The sequence below is a fragment of the Pan troglodytes genome, chromosome 20 (assembly GCF_028858775.2).
Source record: "Pan troglodytes isolate AG18354 chromosome 20, NHGRI_mPanTro3-v2.0_pri, whole genome shotgun sequence".
Lineage (NCBI taxonomy): Eukaryota > Metazoa > Chordata > Mammalia > Primates > Hominidae > Pan > Pan troglodytes.
Window position 1 is genome coordinate 48,072,126 of NC_072418.2, and position 22,311 is coordinate 48,094,436.

A 22,311-nucleotide genomic window follows, 5' to 3' on the forward strand; every position below is an offset into this window, starting at 1 on the left:
ATCTCCACAAAATATAAAAAATTAAATTTTCAGAAGGTGCATTCACATCACAAGGCAGAAAGTCACTAGTGTCCTCAGATGTGTACATCCCTTTGGGAAGCTCCTTCCAGCTGGGGGGCTTATGGAGGCCATAAAGGAACCCCCTAACTCCCCCTACACATCCCAGCAGAAAGCCCTGGGCTAGGGGACAGTCTTGGGCACTTGTGTTCTGAGAGTGTTATTAGTCTCCACCACAGGATTGGTTGTGTTTTCTTAGTGGTTCAGGCATGCATTCAGCGAGTATTGAGCTCAGTGCACAGTCCTGTACTGGGGACACAGCAGTGGCAAGGCAAGCCCGGCCCTGCCTTCCAGGCTTATTGTCCAGAGAGAGGGAGGTGTGGGAAACAAGTTGGCCAACCAGCAGACAGCACCACTGCAGATTGAGAGAAGGGTCTGGAAGGAAATAAACCAAGGCTGGAACAGAGGAGACAGTGGCGAGGCTGGTGGGTAAGTACCTGGCTTGGGTCAGGATATTGAACGCCTTAAACTCTTGGGTGAGGCATGGGGTCCACCAACCAGATGAAGTGGGCTTTGAAGTCAGGCCTGCCTGTGCCGTGTGTCCTTGGCACATGCTCCATCTCCCTGCGCCTCAGTTTCCTCCTTTGGAAAGGATGGGGGAGGGATAGCTGTACCCCAAACTGTGGCATGAACAGAAAGGTCAAGGGTTTGGCTAAGAGTGAGGATTGTGGAGCCATAGACTGCTCAGGCTCGAATCCCAGCTCTGACTTTTACTGATTCTGTGGCCTCAGTTTCCCCATTTGAAATGGGGATAATAAACCCTACCTATCTTAGGGTTGTTGAAGACAGTAAATGAGGTAGTATATGTAAGTGCTTGCCATTGCTCGTAATAATTATTTATCGTTAAAAGTTGCAGCCAGGCGCAGGGGCTCACATCTATAATCCCAACACTTTGGGAGGCCGAGGCGGGTGGATCATCTGAGGTCAGGAGTTCAGACCAGCCTGGCCAACATGGTGAAACCCCGTCTCTGCTAAAAATACAAAATTAGCCTGGTGTGGTGGCGGGTGCCTATAATCCCAACTACTCGGGAGGCTGAGGGAGGAGAATTGCGTGAACCCAGGAAGCGGAAGTTGCAGTGAGCTGAGATTGTGCCACTGCACTCCAGCCTGGGTGACAAGAGTGAGACTCTGTCTCAAAAAGAAAAAAAGTTGTGTGTCACATGGGGGGACTCGGGTGCTTAGCACACTGTTTGACTGGGGACCCAGGGATTAAGGCCTTGACTTTCCCTTTCATCCAAGCCTGCCATTGACTTTACATGCAGCTGCTGTGTGTGAGGCGCTGTGGCATAAGGGAAGGTGCGCCCAATCTGCCTTGTTCCTTCCGTCCCAAGAGACTTGGAAAGCCAGGAGTGTGTTCTGACCGCATCTGTTTCTGTAACAGGATCTTCAGCTGCGGCAGGCAGCTGGGAAGGTCAGGACGAGGGGAAGGGAAGGCAGGCCTGTGGCACCTGCCATCTGCGCCCTTCACTGGAGTGGGCAGGCCTTGCCCACATCCCTGCCTGAGGCCTGGGGTCTGGAGGCCTGGCTCCTTGTTGGTTATGTAAGCCCAGCCCGCCCCCTGCAGCTGGCCATCCTGCAGCATGTGGCCACGGTACCCGCTGGCTGAATGGTGGTGCCTCCCTGCCGGGAAGGGCAGAGAAGAGCCCCTCTCACCCAGGAAACTGCAGGACTCACGGCCTCTCAGCAGGCCTGAGGAGGGCACGGGGGTCTGAGAGGGAAGGACCGGCCATCCCAGCCTCCCCTGAGCAGGCTAACTTTCCAGGACGCATTGCGGGCTCCCTTCCCTCCAGCCCGTGGTTCTCTGGGGAGAAGGGAAGGGTGGACGTTGTCTTCATTTCCCAGAGTGAGTCGGTGCATTCGTTCATTCATAGAGTTACAGCGACAGACACCACAGTGACGTCCCTAGACTCAGGGAGCCCTTGGTCTAGGACAGAAAACGAGCAAGTAGATCCTTAGAGATTGGGATGTGTCCAGTGAGGAGGCAGAGTGTTGCCTGGGCGTGGTGTGGGGGATGGGGATGGGGCTGCTGCTACAGAAAGGGGTCAGGAGAGGCTTCTCAGAGGAGGTGACTTTTTTTTTTTTTTTTTGAGACAGAGTTTCGCTCTTTTTGCCCAGGCTGGAGTGCAGTGGCACGATCTTGGCTCACTGCAGCCTCCATCTCCCAGCTCAAGCGATTCTCCTGTCTCAGCCTCCCAAGTATCTGGGACTACAGGCACGTGTCACCACACCCGGCTAATTTTTGTATTTTTAGTACAGATGGGGTTTCACCATATTGGTCAGGCTGGTCTCGAACTCCTGACCTCAAGTGATGCGCCCGCCTCAGCCTCCCAAAGTGCTGGGATTACAGGTGTGAGCCATCGCGCCTGGCCAGGAGGTGACTTTCGAGTTGAGATCTGAATGGCAAGTCAGCTGCGGGTTAAGCTGCAGGAGGGGAGGGAAGCTGTCAGAGGGAGGGAAGAGCAGTTGCAGACCGGGAGGCGGGAACAAACCACAAAGCCTGTAGAGTGGCTGAGGAGGCGTGGGCGAGCCGAGGGTGAGCCCCGGCGGAGGGCTGGCATCAGGGGGCCTTGTCCTGGGCTGAGGAATTGAGGTTTTACTCTCAGTGCAGGGACAGGCGGTGCCGAGTGAAAGTCTGTGGCAGCAACCAGCCCGCTCCTCGGCACGGTCTCCTAAGCTAATTGTGCGCCTGCTTTGGGTCTGAATGGCGGGGACTGCACAGGACGTGGGTTTTCCTTCTACGGTGGGAGGTGATCTCAGGGAGTCTCCCTGCAGGTCCCCACCAGGTCTTCTGTGTGCCTACCATGGGCATGCAGTTCTGAAGCGCTGACTGGCGGTGGGAAACCTAGCCTGGAGATTGTCCCAGCCGTCCCACCCAAGGCAGGGACAGGCCAGTGGGGCTACCCGAGCAAAGGCTTAGGGCAGCTGGTAGACCGGGCTGCAAGAATGAGGCCGTGGAGTTAGTCTTAGAGCAGCACCTGGCAGGAGGCTGGCTCCGTAAGCCAGTGCTCGTCCTTGGCATTGTTGACTCAGTGGCTCAGCTGATGAGCCCGAGGCTGCTGGGGAAGGTGTCCTCCTCAGCCTTACAGCTCCAGCCCCCGCGTGATCCGCGTTTCTCAGGCCTCTGGGTTACTGAGAGGCTGTTGGGGGTGGAGGTGCCCGGCGGTTGTTCCCTGGGAAGAAGAACTCACCACCAGCGTCCCTTCATTTTTCCCAAGGAGTCACAGGCAGAGGTTTTTCCGCACAGGCTCAGCAGCCAGAAGTCCCCGCCTGGGCTTCCAACTGCCTGCAGAGGTAGCTGCAGCCCTCCCCTCAGGCTGGCCTGTGTCACTGCCCTATTCTATGTCCAGGCCTCCCGGCACCCAGCCGCTGTCCCCATGAGTGCCCAGGGGAGCTCCCAGTTTAGCAGGGGGAGAGGGTTCCCCAGTGCAGAGTGGGTGGGAAGCCCGGGGCCTGTGACCTGTGTCACAGGGCATCTGAGGATGTTGTTCCTGGAAGGCAAGTGTGTGGCCACGGAGCTGACTTTGGGCTCTCATTTAGGAGGCTGACTCTGAAGGTCACAGTGGCTCAGCAGTGAAAGAGGAGGATCCCCACAGTGTGTGGCCTGTGTGGTCACTCAGGGATGTGACCTCTCTGACCCTCCTCTTCTTTGTCTTGGGTTGGGGGTCCCGGCCATATCCCCTTCCCAGGGATGTGCTAAGGTTTCAGGGAGCTCGGGTACATAAAGGGGCTTGCCTGAGATAACTGCGTAGTAAATGACAGCTGTCGGTGGACTCCCTGCCGAACGTTGGGACACCACAGTTACGGACTTGTGCCAGGAGCCCCAGCTTCCTGCCACCCCTCACCGTGTGCCTCAGAGTTCTCCTTTGACAACCCTCCATCTGGCTGTCCTGTCCCTCAGGGGTGGGCATGAGGTCCAAGTTCCTTCCTTCCTTTAGCCCACGTTCACTGAGCACCTGCTGGCCGGGCCCCAGGGAGCCACCCAGGTGGCTGCCTCCACAGCTGGGCTGGGCTTTATAATTAATTCTGTCGTGAGAGACCGGCCTTGGTGCCAGACCTCCCTCCCGGCCCACCTGCCGCCTCTGGGCTCCTTGTGGGCCACCGCCTCTGAGCAGCTGCTGCTTTTTTTTTTTCTCATTTAACTTATTGTTTTGTTTTTTGGTTTTTGAGACGGAGTCTCATTCTCTGTCACTCATGCTGGAGTGCAGTGGTGTGATCTCACTCACTGCAGCCTCCACCTCCTGGGTTCAAGCGATTCTCCTGCCCCAGCCTCCCGAGTAGCTGGGATTACAGGCACGTGCCACAACACCCGTCTAATTTTTTTTTTTTTTTTTGAGACAGAGTCTTGCTCTCTGTCACCCAGGCTGGAGTGCAGTGACACGATCTCAGCTCACTGCAGCCTCTGCTTCCCAGGTTCAAGCGATTCTCCTGCCTCAGCCTCCTGAGTAGCTGGGATTACAGGCATGTGTCACCATACCTGGCTAATTTTTGTATTTTGTAGAGACGGGGTTTTGCCCTGTTGGCCCGGCTGGTGTCGAACTCCTGACCTCAGGTGATCTGCCCACCTTGGCCTCCCAAAGTGCTGGGATCACAGGCATGAGCCACGGTGCCTGGCCCGTTTAACTGTGTTTTGATGGACATTTTCAGACACAAGAAAGTAGGAGTATAATGAGTCTGATGGACCGACCCACTTTCTGGCTTCAGAATTGATGACTACATGGCCAATCTGTTCCCGCCTATCTCCATGCCACTCTCACCTGCATTATTTTGCAGCAGCTCTAAGATAGCTATCATTTTACCTATACATTGCTTGTGAAACAGTGGGAACACTCAGCCCCAAGCCGGCACCCTCTGTCCTCCCCTGTCATCTGCCCCAGGCCCAGGATCAGACCACTGGGAAAGTGGCCAGGTAGGGCTGTGCTCTCTTGTGGCTCTGCGCACATGAGAGGTGGCTGGGTGTGGTGCTCAGAGAAGAGCCAGCTCCACCCCCCAGCACCCCGCACAACCTTCCTGTTTGAGGAGGCCGCCGCCCCAGGAGGGGCTTTAGGGGCTGCCAGGAAGCCCGGAGAAGGGCCTGGGGTCCCTCTTTGTTCCTGGTTCCCGGCTGCTTCACTGGCTACTCCATCTCTGTGTTCATTTGCTTTTAAATGATGAGCACAGATTTTTTATTTTCCCCCCTTCTTTTTTTTTTTTTTTTTTTTTTTTTTTTTTTTTTTTTTTTTGAGACGGAGTCTCGCTCTGTCGCTCAGGCTGGAGTGCAGTGGCGCGATCTCCACTCACTGCAAACTCCTCCTCCCAGGTTCACTGCATTCTCCTGCCTCAGCCTCCCAAGTAGCTGGGACTACAGGCGCCCGCCACCACGCCCGACTAATGTTTTGTATTTTTAGTAGAGACAAGGTTTCACTGTGTTAGCCAGGATGGTCTCGATCTCCTGACCTTGTGATCCGCCCACCTCAGCCTCCCAAAGTGCTGGGATTAGAGGCGTGAGCCACCGCACCCGACTTTCCCCGCTTCTTGCATAAGGGGTAGCATTCATGAGCATACCGTTCTACACCTTGCTTTTTTCATTTGTGTCTTGAAACCTGTTCCCTGTTGGCTAAGAGAGCGCACACTCATTCTCTGTGGCAGCAGGGCTCCACTGCGTGGATGAACTCTGGGGAGCTAGCCGGTCCCTGCTGGTGGATATTGTGGTTGGTTCCGGTTCTGCATTCGCAAGCTGCTGCAGTGACTGTCCTTACATGTATGATTTTTCATCTTTGCAAGTATGTCTGTAGGATTAATCTCCAGGTGTGTAATTGCTAATCAAAGGGTATATGCATGTATACTTTTTTTTGAGATGGAGTCTTGCTCTGTTGCCCAGGCTGGAGTGCAGTGGCGCTGTCTCATTGCAACATCCGCCTCCCAGGTTCAAGCGATTCTCCTCCCAAGTAGCTGGGATTATAGGCACCCGCTACCACACCTGGCTAATTTTTGTATTTTTAGTGGAGACGGGGGTTTCACCATGTTGGCCAGGCTGGTCTCCAACTCCTGACCTCAGGTGATCCACTTGCCTCAGCCTTGGCCTCTCAAAGTGTTGGGATTACAGGCGTGACCCACTGTGCCCCGCACATTTGTACTTTTGACTGGTCTTGCCAAATTGCCTTTGAGAGGGAACCATGTCCTTGGTCAGGTCCTTTCTCATCTCTAAGCCTCCTCTGGAAAGTTGGGGAGATAATTTCTATTTCTCAGGGCCATTAGGAAGTGGAAACGAGATGGAGTTTGTCAATCGCTTAGTTTTGGGAGTGGGCGCAAAGTTACGGCTCCACTGGTAAAGCACGGTAGAAGGGCCCCAAGCAGTGTTTGTTCTCTTCCCGCATGCCTCTCTGCTGAGTGCCACTGGGGATTGTAGGAGTGGTGGGAGAGCGTGGGGATGATTACTGTTGGGAAATGCATGGCAGTGGCTGGAAGAGGGGGTCAGAAGCACAGACCTGCGTTCACACTCACACTCTGGGATGAGGGACTTTCCTCCTCAGGGCGTCTGTCTCCCTGCCATGGGAGGCAGTGCGTGTGTCAGCCATGGCCCTCGGCTGTAAGCCCAGAAACAGACCCCTGCAGGATTTGTAGCAAGGGAATGTGTGGGGAGGATGTCACCAGGCAGGAGGACAGCTGGGCCCTCGCATGGGCGGGATTGAGGCCACTGGATTCCCTAGGTAGGGAGCTCCCCAAATACAGGAAGAAGGTTAGAGGCAGGAAGAGCCTTTTCTACCCAGGAAACCTGACCAGTGCCACGCAGTGAATATACAGGGTCCTCACGCAAGGACCTGAGAGGTGTGTAGGCAGCTGTGTGCAGTGTATACAGGGAGTCCAGGGGCTGGTGTGAGCCCTGCTCTTGAGGGGCCTCTGGATGCCCGCGGTGGGGTGCTGGGGCCTCCACGGGCGTCATTCTGTGGTTGCTCCAGGATTGGACTTAGAGATCTGGGTTTGACTACATATCAGGCTGCCCTGGGGCCCCCTTCAGTAAAGATACTCCCCTAAGAAATACCTGCCCTTGGGAAGCCCACTGCATTGGGCTTACATGACTGATCAGACTCTGATTCTGTGTGGAGCAGCCTGGGGAAGGGCTTGGAGGCGGGAGTGAGGATGGTCTCCATGTGGGCAGTGTAAACGTGTGGTTTTGCAGGGATAGAGACGTGCAGCAGCGCATCCGCAGAGGTAGCGAGGCCTTGGGGGTGTGGGGTTCCCACAGAAAGCTCTGTGGGTGCTCTTCTGCCTCCTCCTCCCTATTTCAGGCCCCAGGAAGCCTTGTGTGGTTCTGTCCCTCCCCTGCCCCCCAACTGAGGCTGTGGCATTGTGGGAGCAGAGGACGGAACTGGACACCTAGTGAAGGTGCGTAGAAGGCATTTGCCCCAGGCTGGCTCTGGGCTGAGCACACCCATTGGTGACCTCATCACGTGCACACCTTCGCTGCCTGAGTGCAGGGCACCCAAAAGCCTGCCATAGACAAGAAGGGACCTTCCCTGAGTTCACCCAGCTGGCCCTGTCTGAGTTGGGGACTCACACCTGTGCTGACTCCAGAGACCCACCCCAGCCCCACCTTCCTGTTCCTTCAGTCAACACATATTTATTGAGCACTTACTGTGTGCCCAGTAAAGACCCTTCTGGGGATATTTCAGTGAACAAAAGGGGTAAGAGTTCTCCCCTCATTATAGCATAAATGCACAGATCAGTACGCTTCCTGCTGGGTCATGAGAAGTGCCACCTAGAGAAGGAAGCAGGGATTCACAGTGATAAAGGGGCTGACTTTTTGGAGGGTGGCCAGGGAAGGCCTTTGAGGAGGTGACTTGGGAGTGAAGACCTGCAGGCAGGGAGGGAAGGAGCCATTGGGGTGTGAGGAAGAGGGGTGCTCTGGGCAGGGGGTAACAGGTGCAAAGACCCTGAGGCACTGTGTCCAGATGGCTCTGCCACTGGCAAGGATGAGGACCTCAATGACTGTAGCAGCCCCTCCCCAGCACCCCCAAGTGAGGTCTGGCCATGCAGCTCTCCCATGTGCATGCTTTGCCTCCCGTGCTCCATAAGCAGGACCTTGACCCCTCCAGCCTCCTTGCTGACCCCTCTCGTCTCACACTCCAGGTCCCGATCTGTGCAGCTCACTGCCAGATGCATCAGGCAGCCGCCTGCACCTGCACTTTCTTCACAAAGTTCCCCCTGCCAGAGACGCCTTTTGCATCTTTGTCATCTCTGAGACTTTTCCAGATGCCTCCCGCTGCAGCTGATCCCAGCCTGGCCATCCTCCCCGCCTCCATGTCCCCTCCCTCCCTCCCTCCCTCCATCATAGCCTTGATGCTGTTCTGCCACTGCCCCTGGATTTGCCTCACTGATTGTGCAGAAGGCTCTGGGACAGAGCTGGCTTGTGGGGGATTGGGCCACTGCCTATTGGAGGCATTTGGGGGCTGTCCCAGGGGTGAGTGCACCCCAGGCTGGACCGGGTGCCCACACCTCTCCCGCCCAGCACTGGCACCTGTGAAGGGCCTCTGGAGGCTGGGTCTTCCTGCAGGCACCAGGAAGAAACCTACGAGCGCATCCTTGCTGAGGGCAGGACCCGCTCTCCACGTCCTGGAAACCCAACAGAGAAAGACAGTCTCTCTGGCAGCCTCCCTGTCTTGAAGTTCGAGAAGGCTGCATTTCTAGGCTCCCACAACCTGTCTGTCCGGTTTGAAGCCGGGGCCTGAGGGCTTCAGGGTACTGATGCAGGACAGACAGCTCTGGTTCAAACCTCCCTCTGTCCGCTCCCACAGGTGTGGCCTCAGAAGACCATTCCCTCTGTAGCGTGGTAGAGGCTTCTGTAGGCTGGACTCTTCCTACACAATGTATTTGATGTTTTATTTTGTTTTTTCCCACCCCCTCAATCTGTCGGGGAGCCCCTGCCCTTCACCTAGCTCCCTTGGCCAGGAACAAGCTGAGGCTGGCCTTGGTGAAGCTGCCATCCTTTTCCCTGCTCGCACTACAGCCCTGGTTGGGGGGAGAGGGTGGGCGATGCTTGTGGTTTATTTATTTGAGACAGAGTCTCACTCTGTTGCCCAAGCTGGAGTGCACGGGGCACCATCTCGGCTTACTGCAACCTCCACCTCTTGGGTTAAGCAGTTCTCCTGCCTCAGCCTCCCGAGTAGCTGGGATTACAGGCACGTGCCACCATGCCTGGCTAATTTTTGTATTTTTAGTAGAGACAGGGTTTCACTATGTTGGCCAGGCTGGTCTTGAACTCCTGACCTTGTGATCCGCCCACCTCGGCCTCCCAAAGTGCTGGGATTACAGACGTGAGCCACTGTGCCCGGCCAAGCTCAGAGATTAAAGAGATATTGTTTGATAAAGAGATATTGTGCCTGACACCACACTATTCAGGACCCTTCAGATCCATAAGACAACAAATCTCCTCTTTTTGCTTCAACCATTCTGCTTCAGGCTTCGAATTTAGGAGAATTCCATCTTGCCTCTCATCTGGTAAACATTTCCCAAAACCTATTTTTTGGGGGGGTCCCCATCTGTCGCCCAGGCTGGAGTTCAGCGGCTCAATCATAGCTCACTGCAGCCTTGCACTCCTGGGCTCAAGTGACCCTCCCACCTCAACCTCCCAAGTAGCTGAGACTACAGGCACGCCCTACCATGCTTGGCTTTCCTCTGAGCTGGCTTCATTCGCGGAAGGCTGTTCCCTCCTGATGGGTGCAGGGATGGCTGCCAGTAGCTCTAGAAATGGGATGCAGTCTTAACCACCCTAGGGCGTAGGACCGGCTGTGGCTGGCTCTGTAACCTTCCTGTCCCTGACCGATCACTGTAACAGAGGTTGTGGGACGGGGCACCTATCCACTCCTAGAACCTTTGGGGAGGACAGCGGGGAGTCAAGGTAACGTGAAGAGGCCTATCCAGGGTCCTGGGGTGAGAGAGATTGGGTGACCAAGGCTGGTCCACCCAGGGGAAGACAGGAAGAGAAGTGGGCCATTCTGGCCTCAGACCTCTTCGTCCTTTCCCAGACCCCACGCCAAGGCAGAGCTCCCTGTGGGATGAGTTTCTCACTTGACCTGAAATCTCTACTTGTGGGGCTGCTGCAAGTGCACAGGCTTCAGGAAAGGTGGACCACATCCCCTGTGCCCCAGGCTCCTTCCCAAGGGTGTGCAGCCCACCATCCAGATAGGGGTGGATGGTGCCCAAGTCATGGGGGCTGACAAGCATGGAGAGTCCTGCAGAGAGGCCCAGCACCGGATTCCCAGGCTGCTCCTTGAGACGCTGTCCCACATGGGCCGGTCACCCACCCGCCATGAGACTCCCAACTGGGACCTTCCCTGCGGAGCCTGCGAGGTGGAACAATGGTGATGGTGCCCCCTTGTGGGGTAGGTGCATGTGGCAGGCACAGAGTGGTGGCAGCAACTGTAACATACGGTTCTGGAGGGCAGGGACAGGGGCCCTTCCTGTGTGCCCTGGGGTGCTGAGTGCCAGGCTGGGTGAGCTCACCAAGCCCTCCCTGGGAAGGTGCTGTTGATGCAGCAGAGAGGCCCAGGGCAGTCACTGCTCTGTGCTGTTGGCGACGGAGCAGGTATTGGAACCCAGGCGCCTGGCTTCGAGGCCCCCATGCTGTGGGGGAATGGGGCTCTGCCATGTTGGTGGTTATTTATTGTCGTGAACAAGAGCTCAGGCCTGGTTTCCAGGTGTGACTTTATTGCACCCTCGCCCTACCTCCCCGGCTTGAGAATTCTGGAAAATACCACAATAAGTGTTTCTTTTCTCTTTTGAGATTATGTAAATAATACTTGCCTCCATGCTCTTAAAAGAAAATGACATCTCTATTTCCATGTGTTGCGGTGTTTACTGGTTTGGGACCCCACCAGCTATCCAGTCACCCAGGCTTGAAGCCAGGTTCTTCCCAGCTTCTCTCTCCACCCTGCCCATCTCTGTGCATGTAGCAGTGACCAGGTCCTATCGATTATCTGATTATCTGCCGGAAGCCTCAAGAATGGGAGCCTTCTGAGTCAGCACAGTCACCAGGAGCACAGCCTGTGGCCAGGCTGCTCAGGGGCTGGTGATGTTGGTTTCTTTCACCTTAATGTGTGAGTTGTGTAGTAATACGGTCCTGTATCACTTAATGATGACACATTCTGAGAACTCAATCTGGAATCAGAAAGCGGTGGATTCTGGCACATGGTCCTTGTGCCCTCCCCACTTACCCCTGGTCTGGTCCCCTGTTCCCCATGGTCCTATACCCTAAGCACCACCCCCGCAGACTAAGGCCAGCCCCCTGCCGTACCTGTGCCTCTCCCCAAACCCCTTTAGATGGGGAGGGAAAAGGAGGAGGGGGGAGGGGTCCTGCCCCCATGGGCTTTACCCTTCCCTGCGGTCTCTCTCCCCAACACATTTGTTAAAATCAAACCTGAATAAAACTACAAGTTTAATATGGAAAAAAACAATAATAGTCAAGGCAGACCTGGGCCTTTTAGTCTGTACTCTTGCCTCTGTGAGCCTTGACTCTGAAAAGGGGATAGTAAAAGGATGTCTCGGGGTGGCTGGGGGGCTTCTGTGGGGTCCAGGCAGCACAGGACCTAACCAGCAGGGTGCCAAGCAGGGGGATGCCTGGGCTGCAGGCATTGACTCACCTGTGTCCCGCAACCCCTCTTGGAGCTGGAGCACTAGCGGGGGCTCAGCTGCCAAAACCCAGGGACAGGTGAGGCTGTCACCATCCAAGATGGAAGAGCACTTACAGGCAATCTGGTGTGCCATTCCTGGCTGCCAACCTGCACGATCAGGTCCCCTCCCCGTGAATACTACAGGGGACCCCACTCCTGCAGAATACAATCTTCCCATGAGCCTGAATCCATCCTGTCGCTGCTCTGCCCCTCGCCCCCAGTGGCTCCGGTCTCCTGCAGAATGAGAGCGAAGTCCTCACCAGGGTCCACGGGGTCACCGTCCCACATCATCCCCAGTGCTCCCCTCCCGGTGTGCTTTGGCGCCGAGCCTGCTCCCACCGTCACACTTAAGCCTGCCCCAGTGGTTGCTGCCTGCCACGGGTTTGCACAGGGACTGCGCAGTGGGCCTCCTGAATGAAGACCCAGACCTGAGCCCGGTGGGGCCTCTGGGAACACTCCTTTCAAGGCCAGCTCACCCTGGCTCCTTTCTGTTCATTCCAAAATAACAAAATAACGCCTGCATTGCAAATCGTGGTTATTCTGAGCCTGGTTGCCATCACAGTCATATGGGGGCCTGTTAAAATCTGGGCCCCTGGGCCCTAGCTAGGACCTCCTGACTCTGGTGCTCTGTGAACCTGGCTTGCAGACGTCCCGATTTCATGTGGTGGACACTGGGGCATGGGAAGGTCATTTCCAGCCAGAGGTAGCATGGTTGTTACGGAGCAGCCCTAAATATTCCTGCTCCAGGCTTGTCTGGACTTCCTCCCTCCCCATCCCTCCTCTGAGAGTTGACACCCTCCCACTGTGTCCCCCAGCCCGCACAGTGTTGCTTCCTGGTGTTTTGACTCCCACTTGGATGACTGTGTCTGTTTCCCCCGCCCTGCTCCAGGCTGGCACGGATGGTGTGAGTCATCACCGCCCCCTGATGCCCAACCTGTCCTTGCATCTCGTGGGTACCATTGCACCTGTGTGCAAATGCCAGACAGACATCTCTCTGCCTGTCACCTGATGCCCGGCGTCAGGTTTCTCTCTGTCCCTTTGTGAGGGCCACAGCCGGCGGGAGTGGGAGGCAAGCTCTGTTTGCCCTTCATCCTCTCCCTGGGGAGCTGGCTGCCTCCTGCTGGGCGAGCGGCAGAGCCCCATCCCTGCAGCAGCAAGGCCCTGCCCGCCAGCTGCTGCACAGCATCATCTCTCCCTGGAGCTCATGCCTTTCACCATCCCACCCAGGGCTGCCCACACCCTGCCTCCGCCCCGGCCCTTCCCCCTCCTCAGGCCAGACAAGGGAGCCGAGAGTTAAGCTGTGCTCTGGTTTCAGGTCAAGACAGTCCTGGGGTGTGTTCCAGTCCTGCCACTTCCAGGTTCCATCCCTTGGGCAGGTGTCTTTTCTTCTCCCAGATTGCTTCCCTGATAAGATGGAGGTCTAGTTATGCCAGCATCATAGGGGTGCTGAGCTGGCCAAGTGAAATTGTGCATGGAAAGTACTTAGGAGCTGGGTGAGGCGGCTCACGCCTGTAATTCCAGCACTTTGGGAGGCTGAGGCAGGAGGATTGCTGGAGCCTGGGAGTTCAAGACCAGCCTGGGCAATATAGCAAGACCTTGACCCCTTTGTTTTTTAGAAAGTGCTTAGCACTATGCATTACACAGAGTAAGTTTCTGATACCGGGAAGTGGCTGCCACCATCACCACCACCATCATCATCTTTTTCTCCATTTGTGTCTCCTGCTGACTAAGCCACACTGTGACACTGGTGCCAGCTACTTCATGGGTGCTCTCACGTCCCTTGTTGCCTGCGACCCCACAGGTGTCCCTTTCAGGGAGGGAAAGAGGTTGCTGTGGTCATTTAACACAGCCTCGGCAGGCCAGGGATGGAACTCAGGTCTTCTTATTCCAAGCCGTTACCTCTGCAGATCCATCCCCAACACATGCCTGCTTTGTAGAAAATACACACACACCCAAACACATGTGTTTTGAACACACCTGTCCTCCTCTCTGACAGCCACTTGAATTCTGGTCCCTGCTTAATGGGCCTTCAGAGCCTTGAACTTGAGCAAATTCATCTGAGCCCTGACCTGGAGACCCACACTCACACACGTGCCCACCCCCACATACTTGTGTGCACATGGTGGATTTACTGCATGCTGGAAAAACAACAGGAATGTAAAAGCTAAGGAGCAGTTACGTATTTTTTCTTTTTTTTTTTTTAAGAGAGTCTAACTCTATTGCCCAGGCTGGAGTACAGCGACACAATCACAGCTCACTGCAGCCTCAAACTCCCAGGCTCAAGCTATCCTCCCATCTCAGCCTCCCAAGTCACTGCGACCACAGGCATGTGCTAATTTTTGTATTTTTTGTTTGTTTTGTAGAGACAGGGTCTCACTTTGTTGCTCGGCTGGTCTTGAACTCCTGGTTTCAAGTGATCCTCTCGCCTCAGCCTCCCGAGTAGCTGGGATTACAGGCACACACTACCACGCCTGGCTAATTTTTAAATTTTTGGCAGAGATGGTATCACCATGTTGCCTAGGCTGGTCTCGAACTCCTGGCCTCAAGTGATTCTCTTGCCTCAGCCTCCCAAGTAGCTGGGACTACAGGCACACACCACCATGCCCAACTGATTTTTTAGTTTTTTGTAGAGACAAGGTCTCCCCATGTTGCCCAGGCTGGTCTCGAATTCCTGGGCTCAAAGGAACTTCCTGCCTTGGCTTCCCAAAGTGCTGGGATTGCAGGCATGAGCCACTACCCCTGGACCAAGTGAGCATGTATATGTGTGTGCTAAGCACTGGTTCCAGGGAGGGACCCTACTAACTCACTCACTCGCCACACGACCCTGGGAGTTAGTTACACTCATCCCCATTTTAGGGATAAAACAGTTGAGGCACGGGTCACATTGCTTTGCTCAAGAGTTTGAGTTGGGCACTAGGATTTGACTCCAGTCAGTCTCGCCCCAGAACTCATGTTCTTTTTGTGTGTCTGTGAGAAGGAGTTTCACTCTTGTTGCCCAGGCTGGAGTGCAGTGGTGTGATCTCAGCTCACCACAACCTCCACCTCCACCTCCCGGGTTCAAGTGATTCTCCTGCCTCAGCCTCCTGAGTAGCTGGGGTTACAGGCATGCGCCACGACACCCGGCTAATTTTTGTATTTCTAGTAGAGACGGGGTTTCACCATGTTGGCCAGGCTTGTCTCGAACTCCTGGCCTCAGATGATCTGCCCTCCTCAGCCTCCCAAAGTGCTGGGATTACAGGCGTGAGACACCGCGCCCGGCCCAGAATTCACGTTCTTAACCATATTGCAAGACTCTATATCTCAGGTGGGACCTGTGAGATGCTGTGAAGCCCACCTAAGGTCACTGAGTGTGTGAGAGAGACAGCCAAGATCCCAGCCCCATCCCTGAGGGCCACAGCTATGCCCTAACCACTGCGTAGCCCTTCCCTTTGGAACCTGGCTCTGAGCTCCAGCCCAGGCCCTACACCAAAGCCTTTGAATGAACTACAGTCCTGCCATGGCTGTTTGGCCCTGCCTGTGGAATAGGGGTCCTGTGGCTATGCTCCCCTGGATCCTGGGGACCCACCCCTTTATGAGACTTCAGTCACTCTGCCGGGAAGCAGTGACTGACAAAGATCACCTGCTTCCTGCCGCCTTAAAGGAGACACTGGGCATCACGTGACCTTTTCCATGTCCATCGTGGGGTCATGTGGGCTGTGACATGGCAGAGTCAGATGGGTCCAAGCTGGCCCTGTGGTCAGACGTGGTGGACCCATCACCTCCCCTCGTGAGTCCGCATTGAGTGCAGATACGGAGGAACTGGGTGTGAAATGCCTCGGGTAGCATCTCTCATGTGGTTAGTGCTCAGTACGCCAGAGTCAGTTATTTTGACCCATGCCTGCTCATGAACTGTTTCACGCTGCCGTTTTCTTCTTACTTAGCCACCTCCTCACACCATTTTAAATGGACAGGTGTGTGTAGGGGCCCGTCCTGGGCCAGCCAGCTGCTCTCCCTGCAACTTTGGACAAGTTATCGCACCTCTGCCCCATGCCGCAGTTTTCTCCTCTCTTTTTTTTTCTGAAATTTTTTTGTAGAGACTGGCTTTGTTGGCAAGGCTGGTCTCAAACTCTTGGCCTAAAGCAATCCTCCTGTCTTGGCCTCACATAGTGCTGGGATTGCAGGCGTGAGCCATGTGCCCAGTCTTCTCTCTAAAGTGGAAGGATACTAATACTCCCGTGATGGAAGTGATCAGGGAATTGAAACTGTGTTTATTTGCATTGGAAGTGCTGGGGATGGGCCTGGCGGGTATGAGTGCTGTCATCGCGAACTTCCTCTCTGATCTGCCCATGCTGCTCTTTCTTTTTCTTATTAACAGATTGGTTTCTTTTTTATTTGAATACATTTGGCCTCATTTCTAAGCAATAGTGTTTGTAAAATCTTAGTTTTGGTGTGCTCATTCCTTTTTTTTTTTTTTTTCTTGAGACAGAGTCACTCTGTCGCCCAGGCTGGAGTACAGTGGCACGATCTCGGCTCACTGCATCCTTCACTTCCCAGGTTCAAGCGGTTCTACTTGAGAGTGCCTCAGCCTCCTGAGTACGTGGAACTACAGGAACCCACCACCACGCCCGGCTAATTTTTGTATTTTTAGTAGAAGTGCATTTCTACGGCGCTTCTGTAAGCACTTGGGCGGATGTGACCTCCTCGGTCTCTGGCTCTGGTGGTGACTCCTGCAAGGCCGGACCTGGTTCCAGACCCTGTAGGTGCCCAGCTGAAGGTGTGGTCTGATTGCTGTGTGGGGAGTGAAGGTTGCCAGCCTAGAAACTGGGCCTCAAGCTCACCCAGAGGCTCTTGGAACAAAGAAGAGGCACCATCTTGGCTGGGCGCGGTGGCTCACGCCTGTAATCCCAGCACTTTGGGAGGCCGAGGTGGGCGGATCATGAGGTCAGGAGTTCGAGACCAGCCTGACCAACATGGTGAAACCCCATCTCTACTAAAAATGCAAAAATTAGCCAGGTGTGGTGGCATGTGCCTGTAATTCCAGCTACTCGGGAGGCTGAGGCAGGAGAATCACTTGAACCAGGGAGGTAGAGGTTGCAGTGGGCTGAGATCATGCCACTGAACTCCAGCCTGGGCGACAGAGTGAAACTCTGTCTCAAAAAAAAAAGAAGAGGTGCCATCCCAAGCACTTTTGTGCATGAGACCAGCTGCCATTGTGTCAGGGGTTATGGTGGTATCCACCCTGATGCCACAGCCAGCTCTGGGCCAGCCTCCTCGCCCCAGCAGTGTCCACCCCCAGCTTGATCCTGGACCCTGGCGATGCTGTGACATGAGCTGCTGCTAAGCGTTTGCAGTGCTAGGCCCGGGCTGGACTTCCTCCACAAACGATTTAGTTCCGTTAGTTCACCCGCCCTGTAAAACAGCTACGCTTCTCTTCCCCGTTTAAAGCTTGAGGAAGCTGAAATGTGGAGAGTTGAGAGTGGCTGCAGAGCTCCTGAGCCAGGGGCTAGGACTTGAACCCTGGCTTCAGCTGCCACAGAGGACAGCTTAGGGTGGGCCTGGCCTGGCTCCCTGCTTCACAGAGTCGATGCGCTCGTTCCTGGATGAAGCGCCTGGCACAAAGTCCATGGGCGGCGCTGCTCTGTGTGTCTTGTGAATTCTTCTTATGCTTCTGATAGTTCCTCCAATTTTGCATTTCCTTTTTTTTTTTTTTGAGATGGAGTTTGGCTCTTGTCACCCAGGCTGGAGTGCAATGGCGCGATCTTGGCTCACTGTAACTTCTGCCTCCCAGGTTCAAGTGATTCTCCTGCCTCAGCCTCCCGAGTAACTGAGACTACAGGAGCGTGCCACCACACCCAGCTAATTTTTGTATTTTTAGTAGAGGCTGAGTTTCACCATGTTGCCCCAGCTGGTCTTGAAATCCTGACCTCAAGTGATCCGTCCACCTCAGCCTTCCAAAGTGCTGGGATTACAGGCATGAGCCACCATGCCTGGCCTGGAATGATGATTTATTTATTTATTTATTTATTTATTTTATTTTTATTGATCATTCTTGGGTGTTTCTCACAGAGGGGGATTTGGCAGGGTCATAGGACACTAGTGGAGGGAAGGTCAGCAGACAAACAAGTGAACAAAGGTCTCTGGTTTTCCTAGGCAGAGTGTTTGTGTCCCTGGGTACTTGAGATTAGGGAGTGGTGATGACTCTTAATGAGCATGCTGCCTTCAAGCATCTGTTTAACAAAGCACATCTTGCACCGCCCTTAATCCATTTAACCCTGAGTGGACACAGCACATGTTTCAGAGAGCACAGGGTTGGGGGTAAGGTCATAGATCAACAGGATCCCAAGGCAGAAGAATTTTTCTTAGTACAGAACAAAATGAAAAGTCTCCCATGTCTACTTATTTCTACACAGACACGGCAACCATCCGATTTCTCAATCTTTTCCCCACCTTGCCCCCCTTTCTACTCCAGAAAACCGCCATCGTCATCATGGCCCATTCTCAATGAGCTGTTGGGTACACCTCCCAGACGGGGTGGTGGCCGGGCAGAGGGGCTCCTCACTTCCCAGTAGGGGCGGCAGGGCAGAGGCGCCCCTCAGCTCCCGGACCGGGTGGCTGGCCAGGCAGGGGGCTGACCCCCCCATCTCCCTCCCGGACGGGGCGGCTGGCCGGGCGTGGGGCTGACGCCCCCACCTCCCTCCCAGACGGGGCGGCTGGCCGGGCGTGGGGCTGAGTCCCCCACCTCCCTCCCGGACGGGGCGGCTGGCCGGGCGTGGGGCTGACCCCCCCCACCTCCCTCCCGGATGGGGCGGCTGGCCGGGAGGGGGCGCTGACCCCCCCCACCTCCCTCCCGGACGGAGCGGCTGGCCGGGCGGGGGGGCTGACCCCCCCCCACCTCCCTCCCGGACAGAGCGGCTGGCCGGGCGGGGGGCTGACCCCCCCACCTCCCTCCCGGACGGGGCGGCTGGCTGGGCAGAGGGGCTCCTGGCTGGGCAGAGGGGCTCCTCACTTCCCAGTAGGGGCGGCCGGGCAGAGGCGCCCCTCAGCTCCCAGACCCGGTGGCTGGCCGGGCGGGGGGCTGACCCCCCCACCTCCCTCCCGGACGGGGCGGCTGGCTGGGCAGAGGGGCTCCTGGCTGGGCAGAGGGGCTCCTCACTTCCCAGTAGGGGCGGCCGGGCAGAGGCGCCCCTCAGCTCCCAGACCCAGTGGCTGGCCAGGCAGGGGGCTGACCCCCCCATCTCCCTCCCAGATGGGGCGGCTGGCCGGGCGGGGGGCTGAGCCCCCCACCTCCCTCCCGGACGGGGCGGCTGGCCGGGCGGGGGGCTGAGCCCCCCACCTCCCTCCTGGACGGGACGGCTGGCCGGGCGGGGGGCTGACCCCCCCAACCTCCCTCCCGGACGGGACGGCTGGCCGGGTGGGGGGCTGACTCCCCCACCTCCCTCCCGGACGGGGCGGCTGGCTGGGCAGAGGGGCTCCTGGCTGGGCAGAGGGGCTCCTCACTTCCCAGTAGGGGCGGCCGGGCAGAGGCGCCCCTCACCTCCCGGACGGGGCGGCTGGCCGGGCGGGGGGCTGAGCCCCCCACCTCCCTCCCGGACGGGGCGGCTGGCTGGGCGGGGGGCTGACCCCCACCTCCCTCCCGGACGGGGTGGCTGCCGGGCGGAGACGCTCCTCACTTCCCAGACTGGGTGGCAGCCAGGCGGAGGGGCTCCTCACTTCTCAGACAGGGCGGTTGCCAGGCGGAGGGTCTCCTCACTTCTCAGATGGGGTGGCCGGGCAGAGACGCTCCTCACCTCCCAGACAGGGTCGCGGCCGGGCCGAGGCGCTCCTCACATCCCAGATGGGGCGGCGGGGCAGAGGCGCTCCCCACATCTCAGACGATGGGCTGCCGGGCAGAGACGCTCCTCACTTCCTAGATGGGATGGCGGCCGGGACAAGGCGCTCCTCACTTCCCAGGTGGGATGGCGGCCGGGCAGAGACGCTCCTCACTTTCCAGACTGGGCAGCCAGGCAGAGGGGCTCCTCACATCCCAGACGATGGGCAGCCAGGCAGAGACGCTCCTCACTTCCCAGACGGGGTGGCGGCCGAGCAGAGGCTGCAATCTCGGCACTTTGGGGGGCCAAGGCAGGCGGCTGGGAGGTGGAGGCCGTAGCGAGCCGAGATCACGCCACTGCACTGCAGCCTGGGCACCATTGAGCACTGAGTGAATGAGACTCCGTCTGCAATTCCGGCACCTCGGGAGGCCGAGGCTGGCGGATCACTCGCAGCTAGGAGCTGGAGACCAGTCCGGCCAACACAGCGAAACCCCGTCCCCATCAAAAAAACATGAAAACCAGTCAGGTGTGGCGGCACGCGCCTGCAATCGCAGGCACTCGGCAGGCTGAGGCAGGAGAATCAGGCAGGGAGGCTGCAGCGGGCCGAGATGGCAGCAGTACAGTCCACCTTTGGCCCGGCATGAGAGGGAGACCATGGAAAGGAGAGGGAGAGGGAGACGGGAGAGGGAGAGGGAGACGGGAGAGGGAGACCGGAATGATGATTTTTAAGGCGAAACATTAAATAGGATTGCAAAGGATGCCAGTTGGAATATCATTAGCTAAATGCTATTCCTCACTGAATTGACGTGTGAAGCGATAGGATGTAGCAGCAGCTGTAATAAGGCCTTCAGTCTCAGAGTAGTGATGGGCATTCAGAATCTGCAGTAACTTGATGCAATGGGAAAATATCTGTCGTTTCTTTTCATGTCAGTCTCAAGGTCTGCTAAACACTGTTTCTTTTCTCTCTCTCTTTTGGCCTCTGTTAATAAGAAGGAAATGCTAAATTTCAGTTCCATTCATGAAAATAAAGAGATAAGTGTCTCCCCTCAAGTTCGTGGGCCCTTTGGGGGTCAAATGGTTAAGACCGGGGCATGCATGGGCTTGTCCATGGCTTGGGGTAGCTGCTGCAGTCCTGGGGGCTGCCTTCCCAGGCAAGGCAAGCTCCAGTCCCCACTAGAGCTCCAGGGTCACCAAGCACATGGGCCTTTGTCAGACAGCTCCCTTTCTGTCTGCAAGAGGGGCACCTGCCATCAGCTGATCCCCTGCAGCTCCTCCCAGGCCTCCACCCCCAAGGAGGAGGAAGTGCCCAGGCAGGGACCAGGCCTGACCTCTGGGGAGGCTGGCGGCTGGCCTCTGTCGGCTTCTTTCCTCCAGCACCGCAGTTCAGCAACCCACCGCCACCCAGCACAGTGGCCAGAGAGGAGTCCCAGGGTCTGATGTTAGACTCTGCTCTGGACCAGCCACCTAGTCCCAGGGAGACACCATACTTTACCTGGACCTCAGTTTCTTCCCCTAGAAAATGGGGCAGTGCTTGATGAGGCCAGGGGTCCAGAGCCCCTGGCCTAGCAGGGTGGCAGGAGGAGGAGTCCACACGGAGATATTACTGGACTGGGAGCTCTCTCGGGGACTCCCACTGCGTCCAGCAGCAGCGGAATGGCTTCTTGGGGCCCCCCCCAAGAAGCTGCCAGCAAGCCCTCTTCCTGGCCCCCTTCCCTGCCCATTGTGGCATCTCCATGCCCAATATCTGCTGGCCCGAAGATCTAACGGCCAGGCCTGACCTCTCCCTCTTCTGCTCCTAGCCTTTCCTTCCTTCTCCGCTGGTCACCCTGAGGTAAAATCCAAGCTCTAATAGCCAAAAACTGGAAACAGTACAAATTCCTGTCAGCTGGTGAATGGGCAAACACAACGCAGCACATCCTATAATTACTCTTCAGCGGTATAAAGGGACTGAAACTCACGCTCATTATGCTCAGTAAGAGAAGCCAACTGCAGAAGGCCACACAGTTTCAATTCCATTTTAATGAAATGTCCAGAAAAGGCAAATCTGTGTAGATAGAAAGCCCAGCCCTCCCTTCCGCGTGGTGGCGGCTGTGGCCCTCCAGGGACCGGGGCTGCAGCTGTTGGGTTTGGGCTACGTCCCTTCATTCATGCTGGGAGCCACTGCCTGTTAGCCTGGGAACACCCGGGACCAGGCCTGTCTCTTCCAACTGCTTCTGCGTCCTGCGTTAAGGGGCCGGGCCCTGAATAGCGTACGGCGATGTTTAGCTGTTGAGAGTGTTTTGGGAGTGGGGATCCTGAGAGGCACGTGGCATTGTAGTTGAGAGCTGAGTTCAAAGCCCAACTCGCATATATACCAGCTGTGTGATCTTGGGCAAGGTTGTTTCTCTGAGCTTGGTTTCCTCATAGGGTTGAAGTGAGGATTCATTCTTTCACCCAAAAATACAAAAAACAAACAAAAAAACAAACAAACCAAGGACCAAGTACAGTGGCTCATACCTGTAATCCCAGCACTTTGGGAGGCTGAGGCAGAAGGATTGCTGAAGCCCAGGAGTTCGAGACCAGCCTGGGCAACATAGTGACACCCCATCTCCACCAGAAATAAAAATGACCTGGGCATGACAGTGCAAGCGTTTGGTCTCTGCTGCTCGGGAGGATGCTTGAGCCTGGGAGGTCAAGGCTGCAGTGAGCCGTGTTCTCACCACTTTACTCCAGCCTGAGCGACAGAGTGAGACCCTGTCTCAAAAACAAACAAAACACCGAGACAGTGTTGGAGACATGGTGGTGACCAAGACAGCCCCAGTCCTGTCCTCCTGGGCTCCCGG

The 22,311-nt window shown here is 56.3% G+C and overlaps 1 protein-coding gene across 6 annotated transcripts in view; it reads left to right on the top strand.

Annotated features, from left to right (window-relative positions):
• Positions 1-22,311, top strand: part of PPP1R37 (protein phosphatase 1 regulatory subunit 37) — a 53,054-nt gene that overhangs the window by 21,688 nt on the left and 9,055 nt on the right. The gene's annotated exons all lie outside the window — the stretch shown is intronic.